Raw genomic sequence first — 12,806 nt, forward strand, 5'->3', positions numbered from 1 at the left:
GTTACAACGAAGGTGCAGCTCAGTAAAGTACTTGCCTAGCTTAAGTTAGGCCCTTGGTTCAATCCCCAACAGCCTCCCCAGCCCCCCAACAACTGTCACCTGTATGGCTTAAAAAACTTTTATAAGTACTTTGTTCTAAAGACATAAATCTTCAAGAATGAAAATCCAAAGGCTGAAAATGAGTGAATAAATAGTAAATGATCTGAGGACCCTACTGTAGAAAGTGTGGTCTAGAGAGCAGCTATGCGAGCAGAAACATCTCTGAGGAGACTGTTATGAACTCTTGGGCTTGGTGATGTAGAGGCCAAAGGCCCCTATGGCCTTGCCAGTGCAGACTAATTGGCTTCTGTCTTCTGGCTCTTCTTGTTGCCTGCAGTCTTCCTTGATGTTGCTCATCTCTGGCATGGGACTTGCCTCTCAAGTATGCCCTCTCAGCTTCTTCCTAGACGGGCTTGGACCTCACTACCTAATGGCTGCCAGGGTTTCCTTTGAAATACGGGTGGAAGCCTCCGCAAGCCTGCAGTGTGGCACCTTGCATGTCTACAGAACCTGCTTGCCCGGGGATGAGAGCAAGGTCTGACACCAGCTTGAGTCACAGCCTTACTGGCGTCTGGGTGCCTGTGTAATGAGCAAGGTAACATAAATGCTGGCTCAGAACAATGAGCCTCTGATTTTGAGACCCGAAAGCCATAAATATTTGGCTCACAGGGCTTCCAGACACTAGCCATTGGGGCTCAAGAGTCAGAGCAGTCAGACTCCGGCTTTGAAAATCTAGGGCATGTCCCTGGCATCTGAAGCCAAGAGCCACAATTCTTAGAGCTATTAAGTTTCTGACTTTGAAATCCCATCTCATAAGCCTCTCTCACTTAGCACCTTGAGGCTGCCCATGAGAAAAGAATTGTTCCTTACCAATGTGCCATCCTTACCCTGAGAGTAAAGGAACCCTCTGCTGATTGATGACAACTACCTCCACTCAGTCTTTCAAGCTTGAGCTCCTCTAACATTTTTGACAAAATAAGCTAAACTTAAATTTTGTCTTGTTCTCTGTTCTGCAGCTTTTGCAAAGGTTTTTTTGGTGCCTTCTGTGTGTATTCATATGTTATATACGAGTCTATGCACAAAGGCCTGTGGGTGTGTGTGGAACAGAGGTTGATGTCAGGATGTCTTCCTTAACCATCTCTCCACCTTCTTCTCTGAGATGGGCAGGCTCTCTTGCTGACTCTAGAGCTCACCAGTAAACCTGATGATGACCTGAGTTGGATTCCTAGGATGCACATGATGGAAGGAAAGAACCAACTCCTCCTGCAAGCTGTTGCCTGACCTGTTCATTTATCCCATGGTGTATACACACCCACACACAAAATAAACATACTTAAAAACCATCCTCTGGAGGCCACAGCTTTACATATGAGCCTTACTGAGGAACACTTTACATCTAAAGCATAACACTTCTCATGCTCAGGTACAGTTTCTAAAATCATGGCTAGTCATTATTGCAGAGAAAATAATCCAAGTCAACTACCTGAAAGAGATATTTTTTTTCCATCATCACACAATCTGGGTGGCACGTCCCATCAATGCTTGTCTAGTTCCCGGACCAATATAAGCTTGCCCTCTAGCCATTAATATGAACCTGTTTTATTTCCATTCCCTCAGAATCCAGAAAGTAGGGAGATCTAAAGCTGACTCTGGTAGGTAAACAAAATTTGGAGTAGATAAGCAGAACCCTTTAGCCAAACAATTCTACCTCCATATATATGGTATTTTGAGTTTAGTAATTTAAAATTTTTGTATATGGCATATGTATGCCTTAAAATGTTTACTACATTAGTTATTGTGTGTATGTGGGAAGATGTATATATGTATGCCATTAGGCGTGTGTGGTAGTCAGAGGACAACTTGTTTGGTTTTCTCTTGCCACCATGTAGATCCTAGAGACTCACTGAGCCATCTTGTGCACCTTACTCTTTTAGAGACAATCTCACTGAATCTAGAATTTGCTATTTAGGTTAGACTGCTAGCAAGCCCTGACTCATAAAGGCTTGCACCAAGGTTCCACAGAAAAGCCAGTGTGACTAGGCAATGTAGCAGGATGAATTTGTGAAGATGAAGTAGAGGAAGACCCTGGGAACCTGGAAACACCAGGAATGTATCCTGTCTGCCAAAGAAAGCTATAGGCAATAGGATTATAAGGATATGTCTACTGGACCCTGTAAGAAATCACTTCATGCTGCCACATGTCCTAGGCACTAGTCATGAAACTATAGGACTGGGTGTTCTCCCTGCTAGGTGTTGGTCTTCTGAAGCCTTGCAAAACCCCTGGTTGGAATGGGATTGTTCAGTCTGTACCACTATATAATGGTAGTATGTGACTTGCTTTCTTGATTTTTTATAAGGCCTCATGGTTAAAGAGTTAACCTTTACACCTCAGAAGATATTTTGGACATGGAATTTTGAATAGTGTTGAAGTGTTAGGACTATGGGGATACGTATGCTTGAAGCTAGACTAAGTCCATTTTATGTTGTAGGGTGGCAGTCAGTCTTTGGGGGAAAGAGTCAAACACTATGGCTTGATTCTGGAATTATCTCCGATAAGCTTATGCTTTTATGTGACTGTTCCCCGACTGAGGATTATTTGTAAGAGATAGGGGTTTGCTATGAAGCTTTATGAAGTAAGGTCACTAACAGGACAGTAGTGATGGGCCTTTATCGTTATAGCCACCTCTGGCCATGCTGTGTCCTGGGTGGCCCCAGATGTGAGCCTTGACTGTATCTTTCTGCTTCATGAATGCCATCCTGCCTCTCCTCCTGTGATGGACTGAGCATCTTTGAAACTGAACCAAGTGCACCTTTCCTCTTGCAGGCTGCTTCTGCCACAACTGGTGACAGATGAGTAACTGGGGATGATGTGCAGCTTTTGTTTCTCTTCTGAGTGTCTGCTCTCACAGTAGGAATAAATATACTTACTTACTCTTTCACATGGATATGAGTGTATACTGACTGCCTCAAGTTGTTTTATTTATCTATTCCAAATGTGTTATATGTGGGAATGTGTGTGCCATGTTGTGTGTGTTGGTCAGAAGACAACTTCAGAGAGCTGGTTTTCTCTTTTTGCCATGTATGTCCTAGGGGCTAGACTCAGGTGCTCACTGAGCCATATTACTGCCCCTTAGGCTTCTTTTTAAAGGCTGTTTTCTGGTCATGAATTTCCTCTTTTGTTGTTTTTCATCTTGGAAAGTCTTAGTTCTCCTTCATTCCCCAAACTAGCTTTGCTGGGTACAGCAGCTTTAGTCTGAAGAGATTTTTCTCTCAGAACTTGAAGTAAGCACATCACTTCATCTCCTCCTGGCCTACAGTTTCTGCTGAGGAATCTGCTTCTAGTCTAACTGGAACATCCTAGATTGTGACTAGGGCTTTTTCTCTTGACGATTTTAAAATCTTTCTTTGCCTTGTACTTGCACTTATGCCTGACTATAGTGCTACGAGTTAAAGATTCTTTTCTGGACAAATTGGGGTCCTAATAGACCTCATTTATATATATATGTATATATATATATATATATATATATATATATATATATATATATGTATATGTATATATATATTCATATTTTATCCAAGATTTGAAGTCTTCACATATTATTTCATTGAAATAGTTTATGTCCTTAACTTTTTCCTTCAACTTTGAGTATTGAAAATATATATATATATATACTCTTTGTTCATTTAATGGTGTCCCAGAAGTCCTGAATACTTTCTATCTACCTTTTTTGTTGTTGTTGTTTTCAAGACATGATTTCTCTGTATAGCTCTGCCTGTCCTGAAACTTACTCTGTAGATCAGGCTGGACTTGAACTCTGAGATCTGCCAACCTCTGCCTTCCACGTGCTGAGATTAAAGGCTTGCGCCACTACTGCCTGACTCTGAATGCTTTCTTTCATGTTCTTTCCCCTTGCTGAGGTTTCAAAAGGCCTATCTTCCAGGCCACAGGGGAAAAGGATGCAACTTGATAAGCTGGGGTGGATGGGAAAGGGAGCTCCCCTTTTCTTTATCCCAAGAGAGAGGATGGGACTGGGAGGGGAGGAGGGAACAGGCTACAAGGATGAAACGTGAATAAAATAAATAAATGAGAAAAGAAAAAAGGCCTGTCTTCAAGTTCAGATATTCTTTTTAAAATTAAAATAAATTGAAATAAAATAAAATCATTTCTCCCTCTCATATTCCTCTTTTTATTGTTACATGTGAATACATATGCATAAATATATTAATATAACCTGCTGAGTCCATTTAGTGTTTGGTTGTATATACATATAATTCAAGGGCTGACCATTTGGTATTGGATAATCAGTTCAGGGCTCATCCCTGGGAAAGACTAATGTAGTCCTTATTTGCCTGTAGCTCTTGTCTAGGGGTAGGGGTTCATGATATTTGTTTCAATAGATATTAAGAGTGTCTATTAGTGTCGTCATTGTTCAGGTCTTGTTTAGGCAGCCATATTGCTCAGGTACACTTCTAGAAGACACAATTTCACAGCAGACTTCCTGATCCTATCTTTCTACCCCTCTTCCATTGTTTCCTGAGCCTTAGGTGCTGGAGTTGTTTTATAGATGTTGGGGCTGGGCACCCCTGGTCAGTGGTTCTCTTCTTTTTGATCAAATGTAGCTTTCAGTGATAGTCTCTGACTTCTGCAAAGAAGAGTTTCTTTGATAAGGGGTATGGAGAGTTTAATGAGAATAGCCCCCCAGAAGCTCACTGATTTGAATGCATGGTTACCAGGGAGTGGCACTATTTAAATGGTTAGAAGGTGTGGCCCTGGGAGGAAGTGTGTCACTGTGGGTGGGCTTTAAGTTTCAAAAGCCCAAGTCAGGCCCAGTCTCAGAATCTCTCTCTTCCTCCCTCTTGTGGATCAGGATGTAAACTTTCTCTACTGCTCCTCCACCAAACCTGCCTGTGCCACACTCCCAGCCATGATGGTTATGGATTCAGCCTCTAAAACTATAAGTGAGCCCTAACTAAATGTTTTCTGAGAGTTGATATGTCATGCTGTCTCATCACAGCAATAAAACATTGATGGGTGAGAGCTATACTTATCAGGCTGGATGGCAGCACAGGGTTCGCCAGACTGGCTGGGCCTGAGGGATAGATATGGAATGTGGTAAGATGGGACAAGGTCAGAAGTTCAGATATTCTTTCATCTGCTTAATCTAGATTGTTGAGGCTAGCAACTGTATTTTTTATTTAATTTACTGAGTTCTTTATCCCAAGATGGCTGTTTGGTTCTTTTTCAAAATACCTCTCTGTAGAATTTCTTATTCATAATATGAAGTATCTCTTTAATTTCATCTATCTATATTCTCTTGTATTTCACTTTTTAAGACATAATCATTTATCTTTCAATAGTTTCTTTGTAAATTAGTGTCAAAAAGACTGGGTTTCACTATGACACATTTGTCCTTTATGTGGCTCATATTCAGCCATGGCTCCTTCCTCTACCCAGTGATAGTCATTCCTTTGAGTTCTTTACCAGGCACTTCATCTCTAGTTTATCTGGCACTTACTGCCACAGTTAGGGTTTTCTCTGAGAGCCATCATGTCACCTCATTCCTGATGTCTCTACACTGAGACCTGTGCATCTTAGTAGGCAGCTCTCTCCTGAAGATGTGTCTTGAAGTATTATGCACTGTTGGCTTCAGTTCTAGATGGCCACCACAGAATAGCATCCCTATATTCTTTTTGCTTGTGATTAATGGCTTTGGGCACAGTGTGTACTGCAATGAAGTTGAAACCCTCTGACCCTTCTGTAGGGGCACACCAGAGCAGAGCAGGCATGGCAAGACACTGATGAAGATGAAGTACTTGGCACATTAGAGGGCATTAAAGCCCTTTCTGATAACTAAAATCTAATTTCTAGAATCTTCTGGTGCTCAGGCCTTACTATTCAGGATCTGCTGAACAGCAAAGGCTTTCAGCATGCATGACTCCCAACGGTTAGGAGTACTTGTCCTATAATCAGTCAATCAATGGTGTAGACTGGACACAGGCAGGCGGAAGCCTCAGCGTTCACTCTGAGGAGCGTGTGCCCAGTCTTGAGAGCAGCAGATGGCTGGACAGGGCGCACGGGTATGGCAGCAGCAGGGACTTCCTAGGTGGTGTAGGAGCAGAGATTTAGGGCTTTGTTATGCTTCTTCTATAGTGCACCCAGGTGGTCTATATAGACAGAACTGATCAAGTTCTCTTTGGCTTTGTAAATCTGGGGACTGGTCAATGCTTGACTCCATGGACCTGCTCAAGGTCCCATCAGTATACCCACATAGGCAGGACATCATGAATGTTGCACTGGTCCCACTCCACCCTGCTGATGACAGATATCTGGGTGTAGTATACTTGGAACAGGTAGCAGGAACTTCATGAGCCTTCACTGAGCCTACATGCATATGGTTTCTCATGCTCCTAGCAGCCAGCCCTTTTCCAAGGGAAAACACTCTGATCTCCTGATTCTAGAAGGTAACACTGTTTTCATATGACCATCTCTATGGTGTGGGACACAGTAAATCACTGTGGAGTCCCAAATATGGAAATGCACACATGAGGATTCTGATTCCAATACCAGCTCAAGTTCACACATCTTACTTCTCAAGCTAGCTTTTAGTAGCAGCACCCGGAGGGCAGGGGTGGCAGTCAATGGGATATGTGAGCTCCTTTTCCAAAAGAAATATTTACAGATTCCAGGTTTCTGATGTCAGTGAGCTGCAAACATGAAGACTATAAAAACTTCCAGGAGAAAAAAATTTCCTGTACATACTGACAGTGTGGTGGCCTGTCTGCCACCCTGACAGGCGGCCTGTCCTCTAGCTGTGGATGTCAGGTGGCAGGCACCAAGATTCTGTTTTCCTCGCTATGCTGCTGTCCCAGGTTTCAGAGTCTAATTTCTAGGGTGCTCTAATGATCACTCACCTCTGAATACAATTATGCATCTTCAACTCTTCTTTGCAGGAGTTGAATGATGAGCATCTCTGTCCAGCCATCAGCCAGGATAATTATCTTTGAAACCTTTAGAGCAGGTAAAAAGGGAAAAAAAAAATTAAAAATGTTTCTAAAAGCACAAAAAACTGATCAGAAACTCACTAAAATAAAGATCTAATCATTGAACATTGAAAGAGTTAAAAACAAAAGGGAAAATATTTCCAACGCATATATCTAATGAATGATATGTGGGCATACTACGTACACAAAGTGTTCTGAACCAATAGCAAGACTCATAACAGAATTGGCAAAACTGAAAAGACACTGGATAGAAAATGCATAAACAACCACCAATGTTTAGAAGCTCTCCACATTAGTCATTAGGAAAAGCTGAAACCACAATGACATGCAACTTCACAGTCCCCAGAATGGCTGAGTTAAAAATCAGCAATGCCAGACACCAGAAGAGATCCATCTGGTGTTGACTCTGAAACGACCCCTCTGGATGACAGCTGGTGGGATTTTCTGATGGTGTTACTAGAAGGTGACAGAAACCGAGGAAGGTGTGGACTGGATCAAGAAAGTGGGTCGCTGGCTCTGAGGCTCTACCGTGTCTCGGCCTTCTCTTCTCTCGGTCTCATTCTGCTGCCTGGCTGCCATACGGTGATGCGCTTCACTCCAGTGTTCTCGCCCACCGTGGCAGACTCCCTTACCACAGGTCCAGATACAGTGAAGCTCCTCTATTCATGACAGCTAGGAGATGGAGACACCTAAAATGTCTTCAGCTGATGAATGGAGAGTGAATCTTTATGCACATACACAATAGTATATCATTCAGCTGTAAAGAAAATGAAATCTTCAAACTTACAGGTAAATGGATGGAACTAGAAAATACTGTACTGAGTGAGGTAACCCAGTTCCAGAATGACAAATGCTGTGTGTTCTCTCTCAGCTGTAGTCCCTAGCTCCAAGTCTTCAGATAGTATACAACCTGGAATAACTTCAGGACCAGGGAGGTAAAAATGGACCTTAGGGGTAGAGAAGGAGCTCTAGAGACCAGAATAGCAGGATATAGGTGATTTTAAAGGGGAAATGGAGAAACGGAGGAATTAAATGAAGAGGGGGTGAGGAAAGTACAGGAGGAGGGAAGGAGGATGGACAAACAACATAGAGGATGTTTAAAATAGCCATAGGGAATATTATTTTATATCTAATACATAAAAAGTGTGTGCTGGCTTGAATGAGAATGATCTCAATAGGCGCATACATTTGAACATTTTATCCCTAGTTAGAGTAACTGTTTAGGAAGGATGAGGATGGTGTTGTTGGAGTGGGCATGTCCTTGTTGAAGGATATGTCTCACTGGGGCTTTCCCTGTCTCTGCGCCTGTTGTTGAGGATGTAAGTTACTCACAGTTACTCCTCCAGTGCCATTACTGTCTGCTTCCTGCCATGATGATAATGGACTGAACTAAGAAATCCCTCCATTATACTCTTTTATAAGAGTTGTCTTGGTCATGGAATCTCTTCACAGCAATAGAATAGTAACAGAGACAAAGTGTATGTATATACATAAAGGCATTTCACACACACACACAAATGAAGGTAAGCTACTTATGATAATGCTCCTACCAAGAGCCATAGACTAACAAACCCCAGGCATGAAAAACCTTTTGAGCATTGGTCAGAAGAGTCCAAAAGATTCCTCCAAATAATGTTATATTATTGCTGTTGCCCTTGGTTGTCTCCCAGAGTTGAAGTTAAGTCCTTTTTGCTGAAGACAACAATCACTTTGGCACACAGGCAGGATTCAGTGGGTTCAAGTTGGATCTGACCTGAAGGCCTCTTCCCTGAGGACTAGTTTTCATATTGCCAGATAGTGCTAAGAAAGCTGCCAAGGGAAGAACGCTTAGGAACCACAACAATGACCATCAGAGCAATAAAAAAGTGCACTTAGCTCTTGGCAGTAACAAAGATCTGTCTAATTAGAAATTATGCCTGATCAACAAGGAGGGAAATCGTGCCTGGTATTGGAAAGATAGCCAAGTACCCATGGCTAATGACATCATGGACCTTAAAGAAGAAGTTACTACTACCATTTTTATAAACCAGTATAATTCCTAACTGCATCCCAAACACTTATTTTTATACCCACAGCTGGTCAAATGCAGAGCACAAGTGTCCATGGAGTACCCAACCCTAACTGCAGAGAACAATTGACCATGGAGTAGCCAACCCTAACTGATACATCTACAACACAACTCCTGCACCTAAGCTCAGGGAACGTGACAGATGATGGTGCAGAAAGCATAAGAGCCAGAGAACCAGGAAGTCTGATGCAAGATTGTGTCTTCTAGATAGGACAGGGAACTTCACCTATGAAATCACAACAATATGACCGCTTAAAAAGACCCAAACACTGAGAACACTAGCTGACAGGCCAGTATGGATGGGAAAGTCTCATAGAGCTAGATGAAGAGCTGTAACAACTGCTCAGAGAGGGAGAATTAGTCTTCCTTGGGGATGCATTCCCTAAACGGTTATCCAATACTAAAGACATATACATGCAAGCAATACTCAATGACTCAGCACCCTGTCCCCATCCCTCACACCTAATAAAGAAAAAGAGGCCACGAGTTTGAGGAGCTGAGAGGAATGAGAGTGATGGGGGGAGGAGACAGGGAAAATGATGTAACTTTATTTTAATTTAAAAAATAAATGTTTTAAGAGGACTGGCAAAAGATTTAGATAGCCACTTCATCACATAAAATGATTAATAACCAGATTAAAAAAAAAGTCTTCCACATCATTCATCTTCAAGAAAATACCAATTAAAACTGTAATGCTACACAATCACAAACTCAAAAGAATGGCTGTGGTGGTTTGACTAAGAATAGCCCCCACAGGCTCATATATCTGAATGTTTTGTGCCTACCTGATGGAACTTTTTGGAAAGGATTAGGATGTGTGGTCTTGTTGGAAGGTGTGCCACTGGGAGTGAACTTTGAGGTTTCAAAAGCCTAAGCCATTTCTAGTTGGCTCTCTTCTGCCTTGTGGCTGTTTGTCTCAACATGCAAGCTCTCCGCTAACGCTCCAGTGTCATGCCTGCCTGCTATTATGCTCCTCGTCATGATGGTCACAGACTCAATCTCGGAAACTGTAAGCCTCACTAAGTGCTTTCTTCTATACATTGCCTTGGTCATGGAGCCTCAAAACAACAACAGAAAGGGACTAAGACAGGCTGTAATAAAGATGGCCAACACCTGATGTTGCTGAGAAAGCAGAGAAATCAAATCCACACACACTGTTGCTTGGACTCTAGTACTGTACAAACACTTTGGGAAAATAGTTTATAATGTTCTAAAAGGTTAAACACAGGGCTGGAGAGATGGTTCAGAGGTTAAGAACCCTGCTTGCTCTTCCCAAGTTCCTGAGTTCAGTTCCCAGCAACCCAGCACTGGTGGCTCACAACAATCTATAATGAGATCTGGTGCCCTCTTCTGGCGTTCAGGTGTACAAGCAGGCAGAACATTGTATACATAATAAAATAAATCTTAAAAAAATAAATAGTAAAGTAAACATTTAAAAAAATTAAACACAAACTTGATTCCACAAATACACTCTTAGATGCTTACCCAAGAGACATAATAATAAAATCTACACAAACACTTATACACAGAAACATTACGTTGTTCCCAGAAGCATCATTTGTAAAAACCAAAGCTATACAAATAATCAAAACCAAAGTAACCGAAGCAATTCAAATGCCTATCAGTTCATAGGCACGAAATTATGTTGTTTCTTAACAGCAAATCCTTTACTAATACAAAGGGATGGCCTCCTACGGATATATTTTCCAGCGCAGGTTAGCCTCAAAAATGGATGTGAAGAAGCAAACCCTGGGGAGATGTCTCCTGTAGTAAAGTACTTGCCATGTAAGCATGAGGACCCGAGTTCCACCCCAGCACCCGCACAGAAAAGCAAGTCTGGTCCCAGTTACATTCTACAGATTTGGGGATTATCGAACAGTCACTTCGGTCCTGCAATTACTGTAGGCAAATGCCACTCTTACACATCAGGAAGTGTGAGGAAGTCTAAAAGTCATGTGTGTGCACACAGCACACATACCACAAAAAAGGCCACCTCCTAGTCAGCAGCATCTATTACCACTCAGGACTCAGGCAGGAAAGAACCCTGCCACCACAGTCAACTGCCCATCCCTCTGTCACTTACAGCCCCTCCTCCACCATTCCCCTTTGAATGATCTCAGAATATGCTCTGAACCAGTCCTGGAGACATGATAAAAATGGAGACATAAGCTCTACTCTCCCATCTGCTACAGACCAGATCACGCAGGCCTAGGCTAATGTGCAGGCATTTTGCCCACTCCTGGGGCATATAAAGAGTATTTAAAGCAATCAATTTTTGGCTCAACAGCAGCATTCCAAGAATTAACTAAAAGGAAGTGTGGAAGGAACCTCTGGACCAACTCATGCTGGTGTATTTCCAACATCCATAAAACACCCCCCTCCCCGCAAAGAATCAAAACAATCTGCTAACAATAGGAGTCAGTCAAATGAACTATGACACAATCAGTAGCAGGATTATTCCCTGAAGCCATGAGATACATGCTCTGGGGAAAACCGAACAAACAGAAACATTGTCACACACAGTGTTCAGTGACAGAAGACAAACCATGTAGAGCAGGACCTCTCACAGGCAGGGTGACAGAATTCCCCTAGACTCCAGAGAGCACAGATATCTGCGGGAAACTCTGAGAGGAAAGGCCTATAGACGGATAAGGTCATGGCTTGCACACCTGTAGTTCTAGACTTGAACATGGCATCGTTAAGTGAAGGATCTTGATTCAATACGTGTTGAGTTTGCACTCCAGCAAGTTCCCAGGAAGGCTCTCCTACCATCTGCCTGTGACAGCCACTGCTGGGTGGGGAGAACACAGGTGCACATTTGTTTTTTATACCGTCTCACATTTTTCACAAGGTAAAGTATGTTTGTAATAATGAAGAAAACGTCTTATTCTTCAGAAACTTTGAATCTAATTGTTTTTATAGCACCCCATCTTGAATGCTGTGAAACGGGAGCAAAGGTTTATTACATCCAACATCAGATACAATAAAAATTGAGCAGTGGCCTAATTAACTAATTTTTACTTTTTTATTATTTTAGTTTTATTTTATTTATTATTTTAGTTCTGGGTTCAAACTCAGGGCATTGAACATGCTGAGACATGCTCTGCTATTATGTTATAATCCCAGTCCTTTAATTTTTTTTTTTTAAGAGAATAGCTGAAAAGTTCTGGAAGTGCATAAAGCCATCATATTTACAAAGGCATAGAAAAACAAAATGGTAAACTTTAATCACAGCATAACAACTAGGCTAAAATGCTAACATTGTTTATCAAATGTTAAATGTACTAAGTTTAGGAGGAAAGTGGATTACACCTGCGCTAACACTCAGGAGGCTGATTCAGAAGCATCACCTTGAGCCTGAGGCCCACATGAGCTACGTGAGTGAGTCTGTCTCAAAACAAATATGAAGGAGCAAATACAGCAAAATGTTAGTATCTTTGGATCCTTGGGAGGAGGTAAGGCGTGTGTGTTAGTCAGATTTTGTCGCTGTGACAAAAGCAGCAGGAAAGACCATTCTCTTGGGCTAGTGAGGTGGGGTTCAGTGTATAAAGGTACTTGCTGTACAAATCTAATGACCTGAGTTCAATCCCCAGAACTGATTCTCTGACCTCTGTACATGCTCCATGGCACACATATGCCAGCACACACACACAATGAAAATGATACAGCAGGCCAGTAGTGATGGGTATCCCTG

At 42.1% G+C, this 12,806-nt stretch overlaps 1 protein-coding gene across 14 annotated transcripts in view; it reads right to left on the reverse strand.

Annotated features, from left to right (window-relative positions):
* The window catches only part of Gpr160 (G protein-coupled receptor 160), a 46,108-nt gene that overhangs the window by 19,218 nt on the left and 14,084 nt on the right, over nucleotides 1-12,806 (reverse strand). For all 14 annotated transcript variants that reach the window (XR_009590051.1, XR_009590050.1, XM_060378169.1 and 11 more), the window contains exon 2: nucleotides 6,955-7,050. The gene's annotated coding sequence lies outside the window, so the exon portion shown is untranslated. The remainder of the gene's footprint in view (nucleotides 1-6,954; nucleotides 7,051-12,806) is intronic.

Source organism: Meriones unguiculatus, chromosome 2 (assembly GCF_030254825.1).
Source record: "Meriones unguiculatus strain TT.TT164.6M chromosome 2, Bangor_MerUng_6.1, whole genome shotgun sequence".
Lineage (NCBI taxonomy): Eukaryota > Metazoa > Chordata > Mammalia > Rodentia > Muridae > Meriones > Meriones unguiculatus.